Source organism: Sebastes umbrosus, chromosome 4 (genome assembly GCF_015220745.1).
Source record: "Sebastes umbrosus isolate fSebUmb1 chromosome 4, fSebUmb1.pri, whole genome shotgun sequence".
Classification (NCBI taxonomy): domain Eukaryota; kingdom Metazoa; phylum Chordata; class Actinopteri; order Perciformes; family Sebastidae; genus Sebastes; species Sebastes umbrosus.
The window spans coordinates 23100739-23122274 of record NC_051272.1 but is presented as its reverse complement, the minus strand read 5'-3'; the positions used below and the strand labels follow the sequence as shown (position 1 = coordinate 23122274).

At 38.8% G+C, this 21536-nt stretch overlaps 1 protein-coding gene across 1 annotated transcript in view; it reads left to right on the top strand.

Annotated features, from left to right (window-relative positions):
- The window catches only part of lrrc4ca (leucine rich repeat containing 4C, genome duplicate a), a 188727-nt gene that overhangs the window by 101229 nt on the left and 65962 nt on the right, over nt 1-21536 (top strand). The window contains exon 3 of the mRNA XM_037767592.1: nt 17003-17164. The gene's annotated coding sequence lies outside the window, so the exon portion shown is untranslated. The remainder of the gene's footprint in view (nt 1-17002; nt 17165-21536) is intronic.

The following is a 21536-nucleotide window of genomic DNA, read 5'->3' as shown; positions in this document are numbered from 1 at the left end:
AAGCTAATTTCCCTTTATGTGCTTTTACTGTATTTTGAGATAGCGAGAGAACCTTTGCTGTCGACCAAAATCAAGTTGTGTCCTCTGTGAATGAGAATGGAGGTAATAATGAAAGAGAGAATAATCCATGCATTAGCTGCAAAACCTGCTTGTCACATTTGAAACATGAAGGTCATTTACTCAAAAGGCCAATATTATAATGGGAGATGAAAATGTTATGAATGCAGGCCCGGCTTGCTTCTTTTGTATGCTTTAGTAAAGAGAGATTTATGCTTCCTCTGAAGCTTCCATGATAGTCATATTTATCTGTTCATGTTCATATACTACAGGATATTTACCTGTGGACTGTATCAAGATTATTATGTATTAATGCCGAACAAATTGATTTTTCCAATTTGTACACAGCACATCTAATTTTGGAAAGCTCAATATCAAGATAATATGGGCGAAAGCCCCGCTTATGTAGCCAACACGACCAAGACCAACCGCTGACCAACATGGCACTCTTATGCAGAGCTGATCAATAGACTGACTCATGCAAACAATTTTCCAGACCACAGATCAAATCTGCAGCTTCTTCAGATGTGCAAGATGAACGCATTGTTTAAAATCTGAGAAATCTAGAAAAATCAGTGTTCTGTACAGATTTCTTGCACTGTAGTGGAAATAAATATTTTATTTTAGCTCAGTATAGCAATCATATTTACAATTCCATGATATACAGTAAACACATTATCCCATTCTTTTATTTGTGTTTGTTTTTGACTCATTAACTGCAAAAGGACTTTGGTTTATTGTTATTTTGATTCACATTACTCCAATTTTTATGCGGTCCAAGTTGCACAAATGCGTTCCACCATTCACAGAAGGCTGGCACACGCTTACAGAACAACAACCAAGTGACAGTCTGAACAGAAACAACTTGTTACAGTTCCAACGTTGTTTGAAATAAATTCAATTTAAAATCTGCAACAGATTGGTGGCAGCTGTTCTATTGTTTGTGGCCAAACAAAATAACAATATATAAAGTAAAGACGTTGAAAATAGAAACCTGAACTCAGAGCCCTTCTGGTTGTGTATTGTTTTGTTAGAGTGTTTTGGTCTCCGTCATTTATCTGGATGGAATGCAAATAAAGCAAGTCCCTATAAGATGGCTGGTTGAAGCGCCACATAGATACAACAGAAATGGTGTAGTGGAACAGTCAGCACAGCGGTGAGAAAAGTTTAGTTTATTCCCTCTTCTTGCCAATCATATTAGTGAAAGATGTTCAGCTACTACTTTTTCATGTTTATCTAGCAATGTGGGAATCTCACACATGACTTGCTCTGATCGGAGGGTGGCAGGAAAATGTGCTTACACTGTTGACAACTGTGAGGAGAATACTGACTACCAGATGACATCATATATGAATCTGAATTTACATACCAGAGCATTTGCTACAGTCTATGCTCTCAGTGTAAGGAAAGCAATGTGATCGTCAGAGGCCTTAGATTAGACCTGGAACAGAACACATCTACATTAGCTGTACAGATTTATCTCCAAATGCACATTCATCAAAAACATTATTGGTTTTCTCCATGGTTAAAAAACAAAAATCTCTGATTTGACAATCTGGAGTTATAAAGATGCCAGGGTCTGAACAGGTACCAAATCTAGCGGCAAATTTGCTGATATCTCTGGAGAATTGGTAGCAACCAGAAGAAGTCATCAATTACTAATCAACTGGAATTAAAAGAGAGAGGCTTTTGGCAATACTGTGCTTTGACTGTAATTATGACTGATCAAATAAACTGAGCAACACAGAGAAGTATGTAGATCTTACGCCAAGGCCATACAGCAAAATGTAATTACATCTTATGGGTAACACTTTATAATAACCATCATTAATAAATGGTTAATTGGTAGTTAATTAAACCTAGTTAATAGTTATTTTACTGTTAAACCAACAACAACAAAATGATAATTAATAATGTTTACTAATTATTAGCAATGCTATAATTTATATTATAATGTTTTTTAACTATATATATAAATATATGTTAATGATTAAGATATTATTTGTAAACCTTCAAGAAATTGTTTGTAAAACATATATAAACATGACATAGATACATATTTGTAACACTTTGTTGATTACAGCACACATTATGTACATCACATTATTTGGATGGTTATTATAAAGTTGCAACTGATGATTTTAATATGTTGTTAAATGGTTAATAAATATTTTGTAAAGCATCTATAAACAATAGTTAATACTTTGTCAAAGGTTAATAATTGGTTTCTGGTCCATTTATCTCTGTAATGTTTATCAATGTTTTACAAACAATTTCTTAAAGGTTTACAAATGATTTGGTAATCATTAACACATACTTAATATAGTATATACAATGTTATAATGTGTACAACAATGAACTGTTTATAAATACTTAATGTAATCAGAATGTAATTGTTATTGTCTGTTATCAGCTATGATACAATATGAAATGTATAAACTTAATTAATTCATCAGTAAATTTCATATTACACAAACTAATGATAAAATAATCTAAATTATAGCATTACTAATCATTAGTAAATATTATTAATTATCATTTAATTGTTTGTTAACAGTAAAATAACTAACTATTAAGTTTAATTAACTATCAATTTACCATTTATAAATGTTGGTTATATCAAGTGTTACCGAGTATGAGTGATGACGTAAGTCGACTTTGAACATGAGTTTATTATTTATTTTTTCAGGTGGTACTGTCCACTCAAGATATTGAGGGGTTAGCAAAGCTTGAAGACACAGATGCACAAATGGACCCCGAAAGACTGAGTTTATTTGCTATCATGTCAGCATACTCCAAGCAAGTAACAACCCCCAACTGAAGGAAAGAATTTAAGATGAATAAAAGCAGAAGATACAGAGATAGAGAGCGAGTTCCTGCTGTCAGGCACGCACACAATGAAATACCCAGAACACCAGGTACACTATTTTGTTGCCATATCAATATTTGAACAGGAAGGGCCTCCCTGTAGTTTCAAAAGCCACATGCTGACACACATGGTGATATTGGATGGATTGGTAGTTGGACAATCACCTAACAGCAATGTACTACAAGAGAGAAATCTACTGTAATCACTCAGCGGCTCCCCCGCTTCCTTCTTCCGCCATTGTTTGATTCATCCATCCTTCATTGCACTACAAAAATAACCATCTAAAGATGTCACTCTGTCTGTTACTGAGTCCTAACAGATTATTTTGTTCAAACAAGCGCAGATAACTGCTTCCGAGGGGGATAATTTCACCTGCTCCCAATACAAATCAACTTGTTTCAAGGATTTTCTATAGCATCAAGTGTCATTTTCTTCATACCTGTGGAGCCGCATCGTTCTCTCTTCTCTTTAAGATAAATTACGGAAATTTCCACACGATACCAGGACAACAAAGGCAACGACATTACATTGCCATATTCTGTTTTTTGCTTTAAGAAATGTGTGTTTTGAAGCCTGAATTTCAGACCGAGGGGGTTTGTGAAGATGTGTTTATTTAACTCTGTATGAATGGTCCTATACTTTATCCGGGGATCGGCACATTTTCACCAACACATCTCTTGTCAGATCTGACCTGCAGTGAGCGGGAGGGAAAAAAATGTCAGAGTGACATAAGAGGGATAGACCCGATCCCAATGTCCCCCCTAAGGCCTTAAGCCTTGAGTGGTAGGATGCTGCATTCCATTTGAACTGGGAAATCGGACTTTCCGATTCAGAAATTTCAACTGGAACGCCTCCTGAAGTCGGCTTTCTGACTGGGAAAGCCAGACGAACCTCACCAACCCCGACTTCAAAGGTCAAGATGGCTGCTCCACACATCAACAGTAAAAAAGCTGTAGTAATATACTGTTTATTAGCACTTCTGTCTTATTTGTGTCTCATTAAATCAGTCGTACACACACTGTACAACTTCTATTTGTGGACATATTGCTACGGTGTTTGTATGCGCAAAATACCGGCATAATGCGTCATCAATTGATATTATTTACAATGGTGAAGCTTGCTGGAGCAAACCCCCATTAAGTTTTCCGACTTGTTGTACTGGACGACTGGAACATGGTTAACTCGGGTGTGAAGTCATTCCCAGCTCCAACTTCTAATTTCAGAGAAAATTGGAACGCAGCATAAATACGAAGAGGTTTGCACTTTGGCGCCATCAAGGTGATATTTCACGTTACCTTGATGACGTCAAAAGATGTTATGTACAATTGCGTTTTTTTTTTTTTTTTTACATTTTTTACTGCCTGATTTTGCCGTCTTCCAGGCTCTTATCTTACAAGATGAGAGTTAATTGTCAAATAATCAATTTACTCAACAGTAAAACAGCATCATTAATAAGCAACCTTAAAACAAATGGTTGATGAATAAACTAGGTGTGTAATATATATAGCCTATGCTTGCATTCCTCTGATTCCATGTGCTTTTTATGTACCATCTTAAATCCTTAATGTTAATGTAGTGTGTCTGTGTAAATTTGCCAGGCTGAACAACCATGTGTCGTCCTCTTTGTTTACCTTTTTTAACACCTCCAGGTTTCCCCTGGTAACCCTGTGTTATAATGTCACAAAGCTATGAATTGTGGGTAATTACCCCAAGCAAAATCTGAAGAAATGCAGACTTTTGGAAAGTGTGCATAAAGGGCTTAAAAATGTCTGTGAGAGAGCCATGAAACACTTGAAGATTTGACAGTGGGACAGCCCCTGAACCCTGTGAGTGTGGATATTGGGATTGGGCCGCAGTTAAGTAAGAGAGAGAGAAATTGCTCATTACTAATGGTATGGCCATCGGTCCATACACATAGAAAGGAGACTCTTAAGTGTGTAACCTTCCATAACGTGTAACCTTCCATAATAGACCTTCAATATTAGGTTGAAGGCTTAACATATCAGCGGCACATCCAAGTGCAGCTACAGATATAGAAGCTGGTAAGCACTATGGAGTGAAACATTGATAGAAATCAAAGCAAAACAATCTGGAAAATCTGAATTCATAACAGTGCTGCTTTCTCTTATATTATAATACTGACATACTTCTCAAACACAGCCATGCTTCAACCACAATTATACTTAAAATCAAACAGAGATCAAAGTTGTTGTTTTATTTACTTATTTTGCCTCCAACAACTTTGTTTCTACTTTTATTATTAATTGTATATTATTTATATTTCATGTGACAGTATCCAGGGGTCAGTGACAGGAGAAACGGGGAAAAAAAACACAGAGGTGTTGACATGCAGTTGTCTGAACCTCCAGTATGCCCAGAGCTTCTTAATCACTTTACCCAGATGAAAGCAGAGAGTGAAATGGATGATAACATTCATTATCATTCCTTGCTGCACCTCTTCTGTTTGCTGTCTTTTAGCTGCTTTGTTTAGGTATAGCTTGGATCCCCTCCAATAGCAAGTCAATCCACACTTTGGCTGAGAGTAGCTTTGCCAGTCGATAGGAAGGCAATGAGTGTTGGTGAAACATGGTAAGAGGGAGGCTCAAAGCGCTTGTTTAATGTTCATCTGTCGGTGTGAGCGGAGCTCTCTCCTTCTCCCCGTGTTCCTGTCTAATTACGTGGGATCTGCAAGCAGCCATTTGGTGGTATCGATTTGTACTACCTGTTACACACAAGGCTCTGGCCCCTCAGGATGATGTCTGTGGAGTGTTTGCCCACAACATGTAGTGATTATCGGCTGGCCAACTTTGTTGTTCAGGATATGAATAAGTGTCTGCACTGGAGGTAAGCCATTATCATCCATGATGTGTCTCTCTGGAGGTTTTGTGCGTGAGCGAAGGAGCGGCGGAGAGAGAAAGAAAGAGAGTCAGCGAAGCACAGAGATTCTACATCATGTTATTTTCAAAGGGTTTATGTGTTAGGCAGAGACATGAAGGGAGACATTAAGGTGTAATGTAGCACGTAATTCAGCCATATGTTTATATTCACCTTGGGAGATATCAGAGGAACATATGTATTTAGATTCTAAAACTGTAGGAGACGTCCCAAAGGACACAGTCAACGATGTCTAGCCTCTTTAATATGTGCTCTTCAGATATACATGTAATGATAAAATCAAAAAAAGTATTATTGTATGATCGGTATTTCCATGCCTCAAATGTTCTCCAGTGTGTTTAAAGCTCATGGTAGCATCATTTGTGAGATAATTTAAGAAAAATATTAAATCTCAACTCATTATTATTTCATCATTGTTATATGTATAATAACAGACCTAATTTATATTTCATAACAGACATTTTTATATCAAAATGCCCTTTATTTGGACTCACTTTGAAACTACACATGGGGTTTAGGACATAACGTGAGCTCACTTGATGGCTTCTAGTAAGATTAAGACATTTACATGTGTTTGATGTTCTTTTTATTGAATGAAAACATAAAATTTACATATAATGGTAGTCTACATGGAGCTCCCACCAGGCATAGAATCAAATCTAGGCCACAAATTGCAATTTTACAGCTCTTACGGATCGGACCAGAAGAATTATTGGACCCACAAACGAGTGAAGATTGAAAAACCTGATACACTGTATTTCTACTTGGGGAAATTAACCTGCTGATTAAGTGTTCTACCGTAATGTGAGTCTCTAATTTCATTACATCAACTAGAGCACACTCGCTAAACTAAAAGCAGAATATTACCCATGCACATTGGAGATTACTGAGGCTGTGTTGTTATTGCAGGCTGCTGGATTCTGGTACGGGAAGGGCCACGGGGCGTTCTGTTGCAAAGTAATTCAGCTTGTGACTTGGCAAATCTGAGTTCATTGCTTCCCTTTATATAAAAGCCCTGCATGGCTGCGACTGTGGGACAACAGCTAGTATTAAACAAATCTGCTTTCTTAAGTATACAACGCTTATTGAAGCGTGTGTGTGTTCGTGTGAGTGAGTCAGTGAGAGAACGGGGCAGAGAGAGGAAGAGGCTTGACTCACCTACTGTCAGCCTCCGAGACTGTCTATGTTTATTAATGTTGCCCTCGCATGCATTTCCGGTTGCGTTTAATAGCTTCGAGCCAGAGAATGATGGGAAAAATACATATGACTTTGCTGTATGTTGGATACAGTAGATGTTGTTGAAAATGCACTATGGCATAAATCTGCATTTTTGATTATAGTACTTCATTAATGTTGCACTAGCATTACCCACATAACATTAAACCATTGTACTATATACTATATTATGTGTTTGAGTAAAAAAATATGCTGTTTTTCTTAATTAGTACAAAGCGTTCATTAATGTAGCTTAAGCTGTTGAGTGCTTCAGTTATACATGAGGTTTGTCAGCAAGGTCAAACGTAAAACACAATAGAACAGCAGAAGATGATGTCCTCTAATTGGTCCTGTCCTGCTACAGCAAGATAAACAATATACAGTATGAGTAAGAGGGTACATGATGCAGAAAATATAAAAAAAATATTGCAGAAATAAGTAGATCAAGTTCCTCAGAGGACACATTTGTTGAATTGGAACAGTTATTGGTTGTAAAACCGCAGTAGTACTCCAGTATGACACAAATCAACAAATATCAATGATTTATACTATTTTGTCCCCAGAGATTGAGTTTTGCATCACAACGTTGGTTTCTGTCATGAATGCTATCCATGGCGCTTCTCCTACTACATGCCCCAGGGCAAACACAGGCACTCCCTCAGGAATATGTTTGTATTGTCGTCGGTATTTCCAACGGCGGGTAACCAGGTCAACAACACCGAAATCGCCAGACTAGCTCAAATTATGAGCATCATCCTGCTCACCTACTGTATATGCACTCTATGTAACCTCTGTGCTCTCTCTGCAGAATGCTTAGGCTATGCCTAACATACACTAGAAGACTTTGAAAATAGTTTTAAAAGACTAAAGTCTGACACCCTCTCACTCCACCAGTTTCTCTATGTTTACTTATTTCCCCATTTGCTGATCCTGTTTGGTGCTGGAAAGAGCGCTCCTATTGGTTGTTGACAATGTCCGATAATACTAAACTTGTTTGATTTTATCAGAACGTCAAGACGAGAAAAAGACTGACTTAAGACAGCTTGGCTTGAGTTTTATGACCACCTTACACTAAACGATCGAGATCATGGGAGCAACTCAAGCAAAACTCTTGGGATTTTATTCCTACACTGGAAATATGTCTGCGAGAGTGAAATCACTTGAAAAATCATTTGGTGTAAACTCGGCATTAGTCTTGAAAAATATCTCTCAAGATACAACGCCAGTGTACCTTTGCTTTTTTTACTATTTTCAAGTCTACTTTGTTATATCCCACTTGCGTATTTCTTTAATTGAAGGTTTCAAGATATTCAATGTTGAGTTTCTTGGAATCTCTGCACATAGGTCATCCTTGTCTGTGGTTACAGGCTTTCTTTATGTTTAACCATAATTACAGTCCAGTCTTGAATGTGATCGCATGTGTGTACACCTGCTTGCATTTAAGTTTAGGAAAGTACTGCAAGCCCTAGCTCTGAACAAAGTCACAGAAATGATTCATTAGAGGTACTTTCAGTAATTGTAATAGACTGCAGAGGTAGCGTATTCACCTGTCTCATGGGCCACAGAGCTGACACATCTTGGCACTGTAAAAACATAAGAGATGGATGCAAAGTAACAGTAATTTATTTATTTTTTACCCCCAATGCTTCACACAGACTTGGCAAGGCTAGAGATACTGACTGCGTCATGTGTTTTTGTAATGTTTCTTTTTTTCATATGTTCCAGGGCTTCCCGTAGCTTAATTCAACATAATACCTGGAACATGTTAATATGGACTTGGCTTACTTCTGTGGTTATTGACTGGACTAAGACAAATTGTGAAATTGATGTGATGAAAGTGTAGGTCATTGACAGAGACGCTGTCATTGATCAGCTAAAGTGAACAGGATACATGCTCGGATGGCACTTATGCCTCATATGTAAGCAGATCTAGCCTCCGCTCAAAAATAGAGCGTGTGATGATGTTTATGGAGTTGCTACACGGCTGGGCTCTGGACATAGTGGTGGCTTTATTTTTATGATTCATTTTACACTTTGCTCCGTGGAGTCACCAGGCCATCAATCTGAAGAGGGAGACAAAGAAAAAGATATCAAAAAAGATGTGTTGTGACACACAGTCCAAAGGGCATTTTAAAAAGAAGGGTTCAGCTATAGATTTTCAGGATGGAAGACCTCCGCACATCATGCACAACTCTTGCAGAAAATATACTTCGCCAAGACTTTATTTTGTTTTGAGACTTTCAGTGTTGCACATTTGTTCTGGAGCCTCTGGTTCAGAACATTGTTGACATTTCTCATAAAACATGGACACAGAATTACTGCACAGTGATTGATGGAATTAAACACGATTACATGTTTGTGTGCAAGTGCCTTGTAGTACTGCCAAGTAGAGCTGAAGCGATTAATCGATTAGTAGATCAACAAAAAAATATTTCAAAATTTCTCAGTTTTATCTTTGGGCTTTGGATTTTCGATTGGACTTTTGGTCAAACAACTACAAATATCATGATCACCTTGGGCATTTTACATTTCAGAGAATAAACTACTCAAATTAATGAATTAATCAATAATGAAAATAAGTAGTAGATGCAGCTCTACTGCCAAGTGTGTTTCAGTGTGTTTTACATTTACAACAATGTGATTATTACCGGATAAAAGCAATACATCAATTGCTGCAACTGTCATGCAGCTGAAACTCTTCAAGGTGCTCAATCCAGAGCATTGATAAAGCATCAAACAACTATTTTCTATGTAAAGATATAGAGGAGTAATGTCTACCTGAGCAGAGAATGAAGTCCCTCTCCCTCTGTGTGTGTTGTAATCCGAGCTTCTCTGTGCTTTGTCGACATTGCCAGGCACCTTTAAGGGATAGCATATAGTTTGTAAGCCATCAACTAATGCTATTTCATTTTGAATTGCAGCATAATACACAAACGGGCTCAACTATTTCCTCTCAAACACCCAGAGCAGAGAGCAGAATTCAGCATAAGCAATCAGCTCTGTTGTGTTTGCTAAAAGAAAATCACGTTGCATTGTGGTGTAAATGTTTCTGTCTGCAACCCTGTTTGCTGATACTGATATTGACTGACTGAGAGATCTGCACTCATTACTACTCACTCACAAGAGTAAAACCCATACCACTTTAGGTCAAAATATCCAATACTGTCACTCATGGATCCTAGTGAAAAGACTATAAGCTTGAAATGAGAGAAACAATAACCGCTGAACAACAGAGCTGAATTAATCACCAGTGTGTCAAAGTATACTGTGGGATGTGTAAACCTTGATCTTAAACATTGATTCTTTCGGTGTTTTCAGTCTGAGCATGTACCACTTCTCTACTTCTACTTCACTCTGGGGGTAAAGTGGTGGTAAATGGTAAAGAGGCGATTCTATACACAAGTAGCAGCATGCCTACTGAGAGTGGAAGAAAAGTAAAGCTTATAAAAACAAAACAGTAATGCCCCCTGATCTCACTTATTGTGTTTTGTGGCTTCAATAAGGTGTTGCTGCCGTTGGCTATTACATGTTATTCTGGATGTTAACCCAATTATAAAACAAGCCATGCAAACTCAGATGAAGTGGAAATTGGGTTACTGTAAACCATGAAAATGCTTTAAATTATTCAAATAATAACTTTATTCATACGCTGCACTTAAAGGATAGGTTAACTTTTCTTCAAGTCTGTCTTAAATCAATCCTCACATGCCCATTATGTCAGCTTATCATTATACAGCGGTTCTTATGATATCTTACAGAAAGTTATTCCTCATTTTTCATGCGTTCTCCAATGAATGTCGAGCAACAAGTGTCAATTTCTGCACGTTACCGTGCATACTGTCTTTTCAAAATAAATGTCTTTGCAGGAAACAACTTGGTTGGTTTAGGAAAAGATTGTGGTTTGGATTAAAATAACTATGGAAGTGGCGTTACATAGTTACACAGTACAGAAGTTACACAACAAATAAATCAACATTGACTTATAGTTTCACAGGGGATACAAACAGCGGTTTCCTGTGTGGGATTTTTTCACCAACCCATCCACCCCGACCTCCTCCCTATGATGCGATTTTCGCTCTTTATACATCCCGGTTCACAATTACATGAATTAAATATGCATTGATTTTGTGGAATATATGTGAAAAATTGCAGTGCATAACTTTTCGTAGGTATAGATATTAACGATGTATGAGAACAGCCTGTATATGTACTATGAATATGAACCTGCATTTACAATATATAGCGTTTTTCTAGTCTTCAAACCGCTCGAAATGCTTTACACTCCATTTCAACATTCACACACACATTCAGACACTGATGGCCAACCTACCCATCAATATCTAATATAAATACTCATTCACATACCGATGGCACAGCCTTCAGAGCAATTTGGGGTTAAGTGTCTTGCTCAAGGACACTTCAACATGTGACCGGAGGAGGGGTTGGGGATCGAAGCGCCGACCTTCGATTGGTGGATGACCTGCTCTATCTCTGAGCCACAGCCGCCGTAAATGTGTCCGTCCATATTGGCCACAAATAGATCCTTTTTTTGGACTTTAGCACCATTTTGTTACTGCTCAGTGATATTTAAATGATTTCCATGATGTAGAATGTCAGGATTTGTATGCGTCAAAATACAATTAAAGCATATTGCAGAACAGCAATATCACAGGGGTTACACTTAATTTGCTGATAGCTCAGTTGGCATTTGGCTTCCAGAACATTATCAGCAGGGCACAGTTTGGGAACTTGAGTTAGGATAGATACTCTTCTGCATGGCAGCCAGTAGTGAGTCTGGGAGGGATTATGGCAAAGGGCAAGGCTTAAATTGCTGGCAGAGAGTTTGGAGAAAAAGCTTATCGCTGGTGTCTGTGGGCTTTTGCACAATGCTATCCACACAGGGTCAGTCTGAGCTCCTCCACTTAGATTAAATACAGAGCAGAAACTAGCCTCCAGTATGCGCTGGTGCTGTTTATTATAGATTACCGAGCCTTATTAATTAAGTAAAACTCAAGCCGTAGAGAACAAGATCATTTGTTCTTATGTGATTTTTATTGGTCTGTCTGATTCTCTCTGATTCTGATCTGTCTTTTTCTTGGTTGCTTTGTAGTCTCTTTTCTCTTCCGTTGTCTTTCTGTGCCTTGTTCAAACAGGCACAATACCAAAATCCACTAACTAGTCATATCAGGTGCATGCAGCCTATAGACTGTATATAAGAAGTGGACGTAGTCACAATGACATCACCCATTGGTTTGTGGACTGCCGTTTTGAAGCCTTGAGTTTGGCATTTTCGCCATCGCTTGGTTATTGGTTGGTTATTTGCAACCAGAAGTGACCCAAGAGGGTGGAGGTGGAGCTGAATAAGACAATTTTAGGCGACCGAAAAGTTCTAATTAACTTTCATGAACTGAAAACACACTGTGAAAGGCTTACAGTTGTAAGACAGCTCCCAGATTGGTCAACGTCGTGGTAGCGACCTGTCAATCACAAGGTAGCCCCGCCCTAAAGCATACCCTGCTTCATGGTCTATTTGACTGTAAATGGGACCATAATTTACTAAATGAACATCATGCTGTATTGAAGAAGACTTGAAACTAGCGATTGAGACCATAAACTCATGTTTATAATGTTTACTGAGGTAATAAACCAAGTGAGAAGTAGGCTCATTTTCTCATAGACTTCTATACAATCAGACTTCTTTTTGCAACCAGAGGAGTCGCCCCCTGCTGGCTGTTAGAAAGAATGCAATTTTAAGGCACTTCCGCATTGGTTTCACTTTTCCGGCCCCCGGAGTTGCCCACGTCTTTTGCAATCCAAAACACCAGCCCTGTCATACTGTATATCATATAGTAATGGAAATTTGTGTACTAAGTTTAGTACAGTTTAGTTCAGTGGACTGCAATTTAGACTGATAGAAAGTTGCAGGTCACCTAAAGCCGCTCAAAGTTTTGTTTTGCGCTCTGACTTTGTGTGGTCTGTATTCACTTCCCACTTTTTTTTTTGGCACCGGAATCTGTTTACCCACCCCAATTTCTTCCAAACAGAGTTACAGTATTTTAATATTGTTTTTCATTATTATTATTTATACTGCAAGTGGCAAAGATCAAGTGTTTGTTTTTTGTTTTTTTGCCAGCAGCTCTCTCCGGTGCAGTGGTGCAGCTCGTGAGCTGAAGCTAACAGAGAAATGCCTGAAAGCATTTCATAGGGAACACTATACAAACTGCCCACCACGTTTCTGGTCACAGCCGTTCAATATTGACTCCAGTTCATCTTATGGATTGTCCATTTGCGGGAGTAATGTATACTCAGAATGAAAGGCACACTCGTCTGAAATACTGGATTGTTTATGTTTGTTTTGATTAAGTGTGGACATGTATTGCAAGACGCTTTGAATATATTGGACTGTAGAAAGGATATCGCTAAATATATATTTCCCTCATATCTGTCTAGCCTGAGATGCAAAAGAATGTTCTCATGACAGAACAATAACGGATCAGTGTAATTGAATTTCATTGTATTGCAAGGAGAATATTGATTTTACAGTGGGTGTTTTTGTGGGTGTTTGTGTGTGAATGACACGCATCAAGTACAACGCTTTACATTGTGCTCAAAGTGAAAAACTAATGATGCAACAAAACCCTTTTTCTTTGAGTGTGAAGCACATTAATAATGGTTATACATGTAAGTCAAGCACATAAATTAGGCTCAAAATTCTAATTAAAGGAGATAATCAACTATATTTAGTCAATATGACTAATGACTATCAGAGGATATGACATATTTTTCATCTGTTTCATTAATAAAAGCATCTTTTTTTTTCTCAATCCACAACATACTGTACAACATTAGTTTTACCGTGACGACATTACTATAAAACCACCGAAACTCGAGTTACAATCTTTTTACATGACAACAGCCATCTGTTATTCTAATTCCAAACCAAATATATATTCTGACGCAGATTGACTGGATTTACTTAGCAGGTACCATCCGATTTGCCAGATTTATTTGAATGGTTAAAAAGGTTAAAAAGTAATCACGGCGTGACCGTTTAGTAACTACACCAAGAGCAGAGGTGGCGAATTACTTTCCAGTCATCCACTATGTTTAATGGTCACAGTTTGTCATGCCGTGTCACGTCCGGCTCCATATTCTATTCCTCATCTCACTAATCTCTTTAAAATAGTGTTAGCTTGCCCATTAGACATTACCACAAGCAGCTCTTATGAATGCCATCATTTACCAGTCATTGATTCTTATTGTCCGTAGTTAACCAGACTGTAAAATGACCTTTCATAGGAGAACGGTGATTAAGGTAATCAGGAGTGAACCTAATGGTGTTCAATTATTTCCAACCTTTCAAGGTGATACTTTGCAGTAGCCAAATAAAGCTCTGACTGGACTCTTTATCCCCCCTTAAAGTTGCACTTTGCTTCTCCAAGGAGGTTAGGGTATCTGGCATTTATGATTTCAGTCGTTCTTCCTTTACTTTAAGTCCCCCTGTACAGTATATACAGTAAATTAACATGTAAATACTATATTCGTGAACATTTGAAAATGTCCTCATACCTGCATATACCTACATTATAGTGGGTTATAAACCATGTATTAAATGTTTGTATACTGCTTATAAATGCTTAATAGTGGGACTTATAGCAGCAGTGGGTATATAAATGGAGCAAATATGATTAAAAAATATATTTTTTAAAAGATCATGTGCCTCTTTGTCCTCGAATGCTCCTAATGGCATCTGTAAGCTTTCACAGACCGAAGGAAAACAACCAATCAGAGCTGTGCTGGAGCCTGCCGTCTCTGAGCAGCTGTCAATCACTCGCAAACTCCGATCAAACGGTCAAACTAGGCAGCGCTGATCAAATATGAATCAATACTCTGTTACTTTAATGTCTATTCCTCTCCTCAGATGTTTTCAGAAACATCTTGTAGTGTACTGCTTAGCTGTAAAATGAGAAAGTTTGTGACTCGGCAGCCATGTTGAGATCAGTTGAGGAAATACGAAGCACCGCCCACCAGCCGGAGCAAACTTTCCCATTTTACAGATCAACAGTAGAACAGTGTTTGTATTAACAATGTATTCATATTTGATCAGCGCTTCCTAGTTTGACCGTTTGATTGGAGTTTGTGAGTGACTGACAGCTGCCTCCATTGAATGAATAGCAAATAAGAGCGCTCTCTCTTTGAAATGACCTGTGATTGGCCAAAGTCTCCCGTCATGGGCTACATTTTTTTAAAGCCTGAAAACAGAGCCATGAGGAGGTGCAGAAGTCTAGTTATCCCTCAGAGCACTTGAATTACAATATGCTGAAAAACTATTATGGAATTTTTGCCCAATGATGCCAAAAACATTATGCTTACTGCGGGTTAAAACGGATAGTTTGAGTGTTTTGAAGTGGGTTGTATGAGGTACTCATCCATAGTTGGTGTATTACCTACAGAAGATGACGGTTGGCACTCCTACAGTTTGGAGAAACAGACAATAGTACGGGCACAGGAGCAAAGAGATGTACTGCTATGGACGGGGCCGACAGCAAAACGTATTTTAGCCACCTAAAAGAAAGGCTCACCTAAAAAAAATCAATATCCGTTTAAAGGGGCTCTATGTAAGAATCATAAATTGCTTGGTAACAGCGACACCTTTGGCCGTTAAGTCAACAAAAGTCAGCATCCTGTTGCTCGCGCTTGTGCTCGCTCTACATAGACATGAACGAGCATCGGTCAAAACAGTGACGCGACACACGTCCGCTAAAACCACAATATCAATCTATATTTTATCTGCTTGGCAGTAATGTTAGCTGACCAGACGAGGGTCTCTCCATGAATCGATGCTGATCTTAGTGTTAACTTTTCCTGCTTCAGCCTCCCGACCGTGGTCAGATGGAACAGGGGAGACACCAGAGTTTTGGTCGGAGACGATAACGTTACTTGCTGCGGAGCCCCGTCACTTCAAAAGACACGGAAAACCTCTGTTGGTCTGGAGGAGCTGCAGCATTCATTTCTGCACAAACTTCCACTGTACATTCACTAGATATTCTCAGAGCTAAACTAACTCTTCTGCAGTGTGTAGTGTGCGCGCATGCACGTTAGAGGTGGAGCGAGCGAGAACGAGCACGGTGCAGAGTACAGCATCGACTCCAGCCCTGGAGACCAAAGCTTCGGTAGAGCTACATTTGTCGACGGGGAACTGAACTGAAAGTGAAACGTATCTATACTGTTTTTGTCAATGGAGTCTGGTGGCTTTGAAGAGAGCATAGATAAGTTTCACTTTCAGCTCACTTCCCCATCAGAAAAGGCTGTCTGACAGCAAGATAATGTGGTGAAAATATTCTAAATATAGCGTACACCTAAACTGGTATAGATTTTTTTTTTAGGTGAGACTTTCTTTTAGGTGGCTAAAATACATTTTGCTGCCGGCCCTGTCCAGCAAAGCAGTACATTGCTTTGCTCCCGTGCTGGTATACTCCTGCCTGTTTCTCCAAGCGGGGGGCATGTCGACTGTCATCTACTATAAGTAATACACCAACTATGGCTAAGTACGTCATATAACCTCACTTCAAAACACCTGAACTGTCCCTTTAAAGTAAAGTGTTACTGACCTGATGTCATTTAAGGACATGCAGCACGATCAGCGTTGTTTTAGTATCTATAAAAAATGCATGTACTGTATGAATTGCATCACATAGGCAAAGTGAAGCCACTGCAAAAAATGACATGTTTCTTTTTTATCCATAACTCACCATGAGCTCTCATGCTCCCACGCATTGTACCGTTTTTGTGATACCAGCCTGAAGAGACACTTAACTTTGAGAGCTAATCAACCTCCATCCCAGCTAAATGTAGGCAGTGTATTTTTTGCCTGAATGCAAACACAGCCAATGAAATACGCAGTTCCTTATAATGTTTCTTATTGATTATGTGGCTGTTTTCCTCTGTTTATCTGCCCCGTGGCAGGCAGGATGTGAACGGATGGCCCGCTCGATCCCCCATGTGTCTGAGCAGAAAGACAACCACACGGAGGATTAGAGAGAGAGAGAGAGAGAGAGAGAGAGAGAGGGAGGATCGGCCGTCACATCCAGATGCTGCAAATCTGCTCCCTGCCTCACATGTGAATAGGTACGCCATTGTCTGGAGCACTGCTTGTTTTGCATGAACAGAGACACAGCCAAGGAGATAAACACGCTGAAACGGAGGTTATAGCAAGTCTAAATCTGCTATGATACAGGATTACAAGGTTTATGTCATGCTTAAAGCTTTATCCTCTGATTGTCAGTCAAGATTTTCTCAGCAGCAAACTTCGTAAGCCTTTAATGGTCGTGCATTAATAGACAATTCTAGCAGGAATATGGGAGTTTGTTAGAAGATGTACGGCATACTGATGCTGAACTATCAGCAGGAAGAGACACGTAGTGAACTGTATGTGGCTGCAGCTTAGAATGGGCTCTTTGTGGGGAGTTTCCTGACTCTGCAGTGCATGTATTTTATTTAACCATAATTACATGAAATAGGTACGCACCTATTGTACGTTATCCTCTGTGGTTTGTTATGCATAGTGTGATTCTGTGCAGCTTCTGTTCACCTGCAGAAGAAACAGACAGTCATGCTTGGCTTCTTACTTTATTGTGGCGGATCATTTCTACAGAGAATAAACTACTGGGGTTAAATTATTTCTAAAAATATTTCTGTCACTCTGATAAAAGAGTGACATCCATTTGTAAAACTTGACGTGTTTAAGGCATCAACTTTCTTGTCAGTTATCCTTCTCTTCAACTATTTGAATGTGATATTTCACACTGTAATAGATGAGTGAACAGCAGATAAAAAAAAACAATATATGAATGTGCAGGGAGCGCTCTATACTTTGAGAAGAGGATATTAAAAATATTCATTGGCGGCCATAAAAAGTATAATGAAAAGATTGAGGAAACCGCTAATGACTAATAAATTCAAGCTTAATTCCTGAAATAAAAAGCGTTTGGGTTGGGATGGCTCCGGCTTCAGCATAATAATCTCTCAAGTGCTCAATACTTTCTTCATTTACAGTAAGTAGCATGAGAAGATGTTTCTATGCAATATGCATTTAATTATGGTGAGGAATGTGGAGCTTCTGGCATATGGTCACACCTTTCATCTTCAGGTTTGTGGCCGAAGGAGTTAACGTGTTGTTTGTGTGATGATTGCTATTCCTCTCCTCTAAAAGTCCTACAAATATCAGATTCGGTGGATAGGCTTCACGTGTCTCCTAGAATGTATACTCAGTCAACAAAAAATGCATCAATTGGTCTAATTGTGTGTTGAAATAAGGACGTGAACCGTAACAAAGAACGCATATTGATAAGAAGTGAAAACCAATTGGTTGTTCCATTGCAATTGGCTGCTGCAGATGTTTTACCAGTCTGTAGTAGCCTCTTCTTTGCCGTGGCATGTTTGGGGCGGGGGGGGTAACACCAACACAAGGGATGCCAACAAACTGAGGGGACTGGTGAGGAAGGCTAGTTCTGTAGTTGGATCCGAACTGGAGGTGGTGGCAGAGGGGAGGATGAGGAGGAAGCTAGACGCTATCCTGGAGTAACCCCTTCCACTCTCTATGATGAGCTAGTCAAGATGAGGAGCACGTTCAGCCACCGACTCATCCCCCCCTCGGCACAACACAAAGCGCCTGGGTCAGTCCTTCATGCTGGTAGCCATCAGGCTCCACAACCAAGGCTGACCCCCATATGAGAACTATGAGGACTTTAAACACGCATCTGCACTATCTGCAACCACCTTGGACTTGTAACCACTGGCGCACTTTAAACTTACTTTATACTATACAACCTATATACTGCTTTATAGACTGCAAATAGGTACATATTAGATTTACTTATTGTACATTCTACATTTATTTATTGACATTGATTCATTTGCTGCTTTGACACCTGAATTTCCCTCCGGGGATTAATAAAGGTTCATCTTATCTTATCTTATCTTATCTTATCTTATCTTATCTTAACATCAGCAACAAAAGCTACGCTTCCGCCATTTTGGACTGAAAGTGACTACCGGACGCCAGTAAAAACGTCCACCTACACAGTGCTGTACAAAAGTAAAACAAAATGATTTATATTCTAATGTAATATTTAATGTCTCTACCGAAATGGCCTGTGTTGAACAATAACAATATTATAAATATGCATACTATTATAATGTAACTATTTACTTACTGATTTATTTAATTGTTTATTTAAGTGTAGAGCGTAAATAGCCTACAACTAAATTATGTTTATGTCATGCTACTAGCACTCCTAGCTACCATACTTGCCAACCCTCCTGATTTTCCCGGGAGACTCACGTTTTTCATTGCCCTCCCTCGCTTTCCCCCCGGGGTCACACTTCTCCTGTTTTTCTTCCGATTTTGACACCTTTTTTAGTTTTTGTTTTCTCAACCCGTTTCTTGCACTGTACAGTGTGTATAAGCCCTTCTGTTTTTCACTCGGACAACGATAGAGCTACACCAAATCGTCATTTCCTGGAGGAAGAGAGCTGCTCGCGACCATAGATATGCTCGCGATCACCCAAGTTGGGCTGTGGTGCCATTGTCGAGTTGTGTCTGAAACGGCCATCAATGAATGAGAGGTGGAGAGAGAAATGGAGAGCACTAAGAGAAAGAAATACTCAAGCAGGGGCAAAAAATGAATGAATGAATAAAAACTGATGAATATTAGTTTATGCCAGAAATTCACACAAGTTCACGCCAGAGGGGCAAATTATTCAGTTTTCTTTCCTGAGAAATAAAAGTAAAATTTTAAGTAGGCCTATTTAACATTAAAATGCAGTTGCAGTGTACTTATTATTTTGTTATTTCCATTCTTTAAAAGTCACCAGAATGCAGGAAACAAAGTCTCTGAAACTCAACTTTTTTTCTGGGGGAGGACACCCAGCCCCCCGCTATAATTTTGAAATCCTCCCTATTTTTGAGGTGTCGAGGTTGGCAAGCATGCTAGCGACTGGCCAATAGCCGGTTGTTTGGGAACAGAGACGTTAATACATCCGCCACGGTACAGGCTTACAGCATACCACCCATGGGGTTATTATAAGATAATACAAGTGATGAATTACAACCAATATATCCATCATTACAGCCGCATACAGCTAGCAGGAAGCAGACGCCGGCAGAATTGGGTATGTCATACGAACATTATGTGGAGAAAAATAACTCTGGATTTGGCTATTAGTGAGTTTTTCAACTTTAAGCGCATAACGATATAAATGAGGGTTATTAAAGTGTTCATACTGGGAAGTTGATTTACCTCAAAAAAAAATATATATATATCCTCTGATTTACAGATGTCTTTTTACATCCATGGCAATGGACTCATTGCCGTTTTCAGTCCAAAATGGCGGCAGTACTACCGCAGCGCCATCTAGCGGCTGTAGTCACCACCAGAGTTTTTGTCTCCTTTGGCTGTTAGTTGCCTACTTTTCATTTCTGTTTTGATCATTTTCCCAACATATTTTACATTCTTTATCTGATATATTTTGTGTTTTGCACACACCTTTCTGTAAATGGACTTACAGAACGTGGGATTTTTATCCGAGAGATTTGAAAAAACAACATTTTTAGACCATGGTGCACAAGTGAAGTGAGACAAAACTACCAAGCTTGCTAGAGCAACCGACCTTAAGATACACATTCTGGATGGACCCTAAACTGTACTAAACTGAATTTCATCATGCTCTGTAGAACCCATATAATTTTTTCTCCCCTATCGCCTCTCTCTCCATCAATTTCACACAGTATATTTCAACTGCCTACATCATCTTTGCATCACAAAATTTTGATACTGGCACTTAGTCATGACCCACAAAAGAAGTTGCATGCAGACTGAAAGGAATACATAATTTCATAATGCCCACACATTTCAGCAACCAAAAGCCTCAAAGTTTGTCAGACCATATTTGGTCGGGCGGCATTTTACCGTATGGCCAAACAGTGGCAAAGTTTCAAATGACGATACGTCTGGCAACATTTCAACAGCAATCCCTCTGAAATGCTCTTACTTTAAGAAATGGGACTCTTCCAAAAACATGAATCAAAACTTTTATTTTCACTGTCGAATTGCTTTGTGTCTTCTTTTTCTCTCTTTTGAGGAATGAGAGTGCAGGCAGGTCAACATGGTGAAAACCACCAAAACTGTCGTTACAAATTATCCTAATTAGCACTGTAAAATCCTTCAAATTAAAACAGGAGGAAGTTGCAATTTAGATTAAAGATCTAAATTTGATTAAAGCAAGAAGCTTGACTTTAATCATTTACAGATTCACTCACAAATCTCCCTTCAGAGATTTGAGAATATATAATTTGTTTTGTTGGCCTTTTTATTTTATTTATCTATTTTTTAGGTGTTATATTCCGAAGGATAATTAGTTGTTTTTTGCTATTGTGTGCTCATTCTGAGATACAAGCATACAAGCTGATATTTATAAAATTGCCATCCTTTCTGTTGTA